General features: G+C 39.4%; 1 long non-coding RNA gene and 1 pseudogene across 1 annotated transcript; one reads left to right on the top strand and one right to left on the bottom strand.

Moving 5' to 3' along the window:
- Positions 1-2,269, top strand: LOC106323804 (annotated as a pseudogene).
- A 2,592-nt stretch (positions 2,270-4,861) lies between these two features.
- On the bottom strand, positions 4,862-6,423 carry LOC106325419. Its single transcript, XR_001266901.1, has 3 exons — positions 5,843-6,423; positions 5,303-5,413; positions 4,862-4,948 (listed from the first exon to the last, which is right to left on the bottom strand). It is a non-coding gene; the product is annotated as an uncharacterized LOC106325419 (long non-coding RNA).
- Positions 6,424-7,433: the final 1,010 nt, after the last annotated feature.

Here is a 7,433-nt window from a genome sequence, read left to right on the forward strand (position 1 = left end):
ATGGTGCTTCACAGATGGCTATTGAAAGAAAATGATGTTTTCTCAGGACAAGGTTGGCTTAGTACTTTAGAAGGTTTTGCTGGTTTGTTGGGGGCAAGGAATGTACGGGCTTGTCTAACTCCTCTGCATGCGGAGATAGAAATTCTATTATGGGCAATGGAATGTATGAAAAATTTACGTCAATTTCAGGTTACATTTGCAACGAATTGTTCTCAATTGGTGAAGATGGTTTCAGAACTAGAAGAAATGCCAACATTTGCAAATTATTTGGAAGATATCAAAACCCTGAGAGAGAGTTTCATTAGATCAAAGATCATCTATGTACCGAAGACGCAAAATTCAAAGGCGGATAGTCTAGCACGCAGTATCAGGAAACAACCGTCTTCGTCGTTCACATGGATCAAGATCTCCCGGTGTGGTTCACAGAGTCAGTATGAGTCTGTTTTTTATGACAAAAAAAAATTTAGAAAGTTTAATCTTTTTAAAAACATAATTAATAATTTATTATGTTTAATAGTTATAAACATGTAAATATCTATAAGAACACTATGCCCGCATGTGCGGGCATAACACCTAGCTTGATCTTTAAGTTGAAATTTTTTTGAACATTCTAAAAATATGCTATATGATTAACTCAACTGTATGTATAAAGTCTAACAGATTTCAAGTCCGTCTCCTTAACCACTCGGACATATTGACTGTTGTACGGTTGTACCTATTAGTCAGACTATATGTTAAAATATTGCATCGAGAGTTACTTGAAGCCAGTAAAATTGAGTGTATAATGAATCCAACAAATATGAATATAAATAATTTGAGCAAAAATCATTGCCTTTAAAAATTCCCTGACAAAAAAACTGTCAAAGCAGAGAGAAACTATTGATTCGCTTTGCACCAGATCAAATTGGTTCTCCGTTGGACAATATTGTCAAGAAACCAGAATCTTGTGGTGCAAAGGAATCTAGCAAAACTTTGGAGGAAACTGAAACTTGAATCACAATTTGGTCAAAAGCATGTCACTGATATACAGTTTGATGGATAGTATAATTTATTCTGAAGAAAAAACATCAAGTGGTGGAACTCCATCAATATGTGAAACTGAATCAGTTCTAACCACATCAAAACGAGTTGGTTCCTGCCAACGAGATGCTGACAGAGACTGCTTTGAACCCAAATCACATAGAATTGCAGGAAGTGGCTCTTGCGCAGTTTGATGAGTGTGTTTTAGTGTTGATGAAGACACGCTGCCCTGATCATCAGGCTTAACACCATCTAGGCTTATCAGAGAGAATAACGTTGAAGAAGTTGGGTTGTATCAAGACAAAACTCTATAACTCTATCCCTGTGGCTACCATTGCATTCTATGATTGGTGGGAATGTTGATGAACATGCTTTTGCCTCCTCACCACTGCCTCTCTCCCTCAAATTTAAGCCTAGTACAGTTGCAACCCATGAATCCATAGCTTATGTTTTATCGAATTACTTTTAGCCCTTTCACTCTACCATTTACTTGTAACAGTCAATGCACCAAGTGTCACTCTTAAGTTTTATCACTCACTCACTTCTCATCACAAACACAAAACAAATCTCAACCATATTCACTTCCTCAACTCTCTAATGGCGCTACTAAACCAAGTTTCTTGGTTACCTTCACTGTGATGGTCATGCTCATTGTGGCTTCACCCACAGTGACATCTCGACTACTCATGAAGCCAACCGTTGGTGTGCACGCACCTTCTCCTTCCACAAGCCTTGTCTACCGATGATGAAGAAGAAACAGGTTACTGCTGGGACTCACTGATGCAGCTTCAACACTGCTGGAGAGTTGATCTTGTTCTTCCTTAACCGGTGAGACTTATTACACTGGACCTGGGTGTTGCAGTGCAATAAGAACCGTTGGACTCTCTCAAGTGCTGGTCTACTATGATTGGTGCTCTTCTTTGTTTCACTCCTCAAGAAGGTGACGTGCTCCAAGGTTACTCTGATGACGACAATGACTCTGACCACAAGAATGGTGATGAACATGCTCTTGCCTCCTCACCACTGCCTTTGTCCCTCAAGTTCAAGCCTAGTAATGTTGTTAACCCTTGAATCCAGACACTATGTTCTCTAGTTAACGAGTTTCCTATGTAATTACTTTAGCCTTTTCATTCTACCATTTACATGTAAGAGTCAAGGCCCCAAGTGTCTCTATATAAACTAAACTCTCTACGGTTATCACCAAACACAAACAAATCTCAAGCATATCAATCTTCAGAGAAAACGGCTACCAAACTAAGCTGACTCTCTGTTATGACCCAATGTTTCTGATAATTGCTCTGTTTTGTTTGAATGGTCTGGCATATAAGACAAGAGCCATGTACACTGGTTTTGCTCACAAAAAAAACATAATCCTTCCACTGCTTACCTCCACTCTTGTAGCTAGACTCAAAATGCCATGATTCGAAGCACTTTCTCCTCTTCTTTGTAGTTCTCACAGAGACTATATGATGAACAGACAATAAATCACTAGCAAATTCAGTGTGTAACTGAGGTCGAGACATTAATTCCCTGTCGCACATCCAGGAAGCTCTCTCTCGGTCTACATCAGGCAAACGAGGTATCTCCAAAGAATCTGTCTCCAGTTTTAAGCCAGTCAGCTGCTCCATATAACTGTATCCCAAGGCTCAGAACTCAGCCCACTACACTGCTCCGATGCTGAAACAGGCTGCAAAGAGTCAGTCTTGTGTCTCCTCCACGTCTCTCTATTGCTCATAAGTTAGAGCTGAACTTGTTTAGGAGGACTTGCAATTTTCGAAACACTCTTAGGCATGACAAAGTATCTCTAAGGATGGATTCCGATACAGAAACCAGTACATGAGATAGTGCACTTATTCTGTCAATCTCCTCTGTAGCCCAAAGAGACTTGTCTGCTTCTGTTAATTTGCAGTCTCGCGTCAACTTCGTAGTGATCACCTCCTCATGTTCATCGTCTTTGCTTGCCTCCAACGTACTTACTGTTCTCAGAATCATCATATGTATCCAGCTTCTTCATCTTCACTAATCTTATGCATCACTCCATCAACAACAATATCTGTAGCTTGAGTCAATGATGTTGTATCAATGGCTTCTGCTTCATGCAGCATCAGCATTTGGTTTCCTGATGGTAGACTGCTGATGCATAACCCCCACCAAACATACAAGTCAAAAGCCCCAAAGTTCCAACAAATGTAGCATGCTTATCCCTCACAGCCAAATTAATCACAACTGTCAACAGCTTGTTAAACAAACCCAAGAACAATAATCCCCGTTGCAGAAATAGCTTGACGACAAGAGAACCCACAGGTAAAACCACTTGAATCTCATACCAATCAGACTCCTCACATCTCATGCTTAATCTTCTTCCCATTATAAGCAACTCGAGCGGAAACAAAAGCAAAGCCTCGAGGTTATTATAATGCACAATTACCTCATGTGCTCAAGTAGAAGAACATAGCTGCGGGGATCCCGAGGCTTGGACCTAATGCAAGAAGCCATTCAAGAGCGAGGGACATTTGATGGTGGTGTAATGTGAAACGAACATGATGATCATGAAGAATAGGGATAAGAAGATGGGAAGCCAAGCGCCTTCATGGAACTGGAACTTGGTGAGTGAGGCAGAGAAGTTCTACTGAGGAGGAGAAGAGAAGGAACCAGATGGGCTAGAACAGATGGCTTGTGCCAGCATAACCGCCATTACAGCCAAACCTGCAACCAACAGCAAAGTTTCAAGAACAGAATCTCTTGAGCCGACTGGTGAAAAGAATCTTTATACCCCGATGCATTTCCCAGGTGTTTGACATTATCTAAACCCAATAGTAACAGCAGTGCAGAGAACCAAGAGCATCATCCAGATAATCGAGGGAAGCACCCAAGAGACTGGCTTTGGGTTTATTATTGAGAAAGTGCTGATGATGGTTCCCACAACAGAAGCAAGAATAGCTATCATAAGCACAGGACAGTGCACACATTTCTAAATAAAAAAAACAAGGAAATAAAGAAAGATTAGACTCTGTGGACCACAGAACAAAGTTTATTGATACTGACTTGGAATCGATCATGTTCTGGTAATACCCAAATCTTAGTTTATGTTTTCGTGATTGTTTGATTTCTGTTTGCTAGATGCTCTGTTTAGATAGTTTATTTCTCTAATACTTTCAAGATTTTCTAGTTTATGATTATCAGATACGTGTGTTCAGGACCGATTTAGTGTAATTTATAGTCTTGCTACTGGTGTGTGTCGTTTAGAATGTTGTAATGTTTAGTCTTGCTATTGTTGTGTCTTGTTTCTAGTTTGATGAATTGGTGTTCTCCATCTTTTCTTAACTTGATGATGGGTTTTACTTTACTGTTTTCTTGTCTGTAACGTAGTCTGTCTGTTCTGTTATGTGCTTGAATGTCATATAGATAATTGAATTTTTCTGGATGTGTTTTGTGCTTTCAGGGGCATTTTCTGGTTGAAAAAAATGTGTATGTTGTACTTTCATGGATGAAGAGAAGAACATTCAGGTTAAGAAACACGAGGGATGCAGTTGAGAGGGTGAAGCTGATGCTGAAGCTTAAGAGACTAGTCTGAAGTTTGAGACTTTGAATCATTATAAAAGATTTAGTATTATACGTTGTTGTGTCTAAAAAACGGTTAAAAATATAAATGGCTTAAATAGGGTTAAAGGGTTTAACCCTATTTTACATACTTTGGAAGAGCTCTAAAAGGATTAGGGTTCATTTAGGGTTGAGCTGAGATTAATTAGGGCTGAGCTGGGCTGGGTAACACATCCTATTATTATTATTATTATTATTACTAGATGTTAAGTTGGTGAAGTCATGAAAAAAATGGAATTGCTTTATCCAGGATTTAACTTGACACAACATTTGCTTTTGTATCTATATTAAGCACAGTTGCTTCATGCCTTGTGCACCCAACTTTGACCTGGTACAAACACAGATCATGACAAGTTAGTTAATTAACTATAAATATCCAAACTTTGTATTACATGCTTCTGCTGGCAGAATTATAAATCTATGAAAAGAAAAGATTCCTCAAGTCAAGATCACATCCAACATGAGTTTGTAATAAATATAGCAATATCGTTGTGTTAACATCCCATAAAAAGTCAGTAACTGAAGTTACGTTTTCAGTGTATTATATGACCAATCCCATATGTATATAATGTACTAATGATCAAGCATGTATTCTCCAAATTTTTGAAAAGGAAGTGGCATAAAATAATTTGAAAAGGAAGATATGTATACTTTGTTATATGAAATCACCAGTTACACTTACTTATTTGGTCCTTCAAAAAGTAGCCAGAGTTTCCCATCTTTATCACGCCCTATTATTAGCATATTTTGCCTCGTGCTATTGAACTCAAGAATGTTCAAGACTTTGTACAGCCTGCAACAAAAAGCCATTTCAGGACTCGAGTTAAAGATTAAATTAAATTTTGATGGCATACATCAAAAACGAGATGGATAATTTTGTCAATTTGGTTGATGTGTTGAACTCTAAATCTGGCCTCGTTGACATAGCTGATTCTGCCAATTCGAGATGTAATATTCCGCAAAAAATAACATTGAAAACTTGACACTTCTGTTGGAAAAAAATATAGTAAATTCACCTTTGATTGATCAAAGTTCTGAGCTGTGAAGCCTGAAAATTGGGAAAGGTGATATCTCTTGATTTTGATAAGTTTTAAATTCATATTTATGCTTATTATGATCATTATAGGTTGCATTTAGGTGTTAAATTGTAGTTGCATACATAATTGCATTTGACAGGGTCTAAGATGCACAATTGAAAGTTTTGGGGCTGATTCGGGTGGACCTTTCTGCATATTCAAGAGTTTTGGGGTCGAAAAGTAATTATCCAAAAGTTCTGGAGCCCAAGTGAAAAGAAGCAAACTGTCGGGGACTAGATCTGCAAATAAGCGAAACTTCACCATGGGAGACACGAGCTTCACGATCTGGTTGACGGCGAGGCTGATTCCAGCCGCGGGAAGCACGACGACGACGAGACTCGAGCACCTGAGACCACGGCTCAGATCTGGGAGTGAGACGCGGAGTTAGAGAGGTCGTGAACCCGTGATGGCGAATGAAGCTCTCGGCTCGGTCTTCTCACGACGGAGGAGATGAAGCTCGACGACGCGGGTTGAAGCTCTCGGCTCGGTCTTCTCGCGGGATCCTGAACCCGCACGCACGAAGAAGAGGAAGCATCGACGTCTCAACTCGGGGTCGAGAGACACGGGGAGCCGAACCAGCGCGCACGAAGAGGAAGAAGTCGCGACGTCTCGACTCGGGGTGAAGGCCGCGGGTTCCATTACCCGCGCGCATGAAACAGAGCTGCTCGACGGTCCAACACGGGGAAACCAACTCGGGTTGTCGCCCGTGATTTCTACCCGAGTCGCGTCTTTGCTTTAGTTGAATTTTAATATTTTTAAAGGGCTTTTTAGACTTTTTAATGGAAACCATTAGGTTTACCAAAGACATATAAATACTCTTGTAATCCCAAAGTGGAGAATCATCTTATTTTTTTCTAATCACAAAGATCTATGAAATCAAAGATCTAATCTTGATCATAATTTCTTATATTTGCTTGATTATCTTACTTTCTAATCATGTTTAACCTTGAATCATCCATGGTTTTGGGGTTATTCATGTCTATTAGTGAGTAGACTAATCTTGGATTCATGGGCTAGGGTGATTAAAGGTGATTAGAGAAGATCTAGGGTGTTTAGTGTTAGATTTACTTGTTTTCTTGCTTGTTGAGGGTTCTCAATGCTATTTTAGTCTTGATCATACTAAAATAGATCTCTAGGCATTTCATGTCCACAAGATGTATGATGAAATGCCTGAACCAACTCTTCAATGCTTTTAGCTTGCTTTACCTAAGAGATTAGTTGCTAAAGGAGTTAAGATTGCTATTGGACTTGTTCTCCATGTTTGCTTTAGTAACATTCAACCTAAGGGATTAGATGCTTGAGTTGCTTTAGCAAAAGAACATTCATCTAGGGATAGAGCTTGTTTAGCTTAGTGTCTAGGCATAAGGAAAGTGTTTGATTGCTAGCTTGCCACCCTTAGATTGGATCTACATCACCCGAGATCAAATGCCTAGCCCCATGAGTCCTCTTGCTTCATATTGAGAAAGAACGATCATCACTTTATTGCATTAGCTTATTAGTTCTTAGTTCATACCATCTTTTAAACCGGATTGCACTTAGCTTAAGCATGAACTTGCATTCCCTTTGCTTTAGAATCACCTAGGATTGGTTCGACAATCTTTTATACTACAGTGATTTGATCTTGGACCCTTAAAAAGTCCTAACATCAAATTGGCGCCGTTGCCAAGTTCTAGGTTGATTGTGACATTGGGATTTAGTCACTTGCTTGAGACTAAGTCACTTTTTCTTTTATTTTGT

Source organism: Brassica oleracea, chromosome C2 (assembly GCF_000695525.1).
Source record: "Brassica oleracea var. oleracea cultivar TO1000 chromosome C2, BOL, whole genome shotgun sequence".
NCBI lineage: Eukaryota > Viridiplantae > Streptophyta > Magnoliopsida > Brassicales > Brassicaceae > Brassica > Brassica oleracea.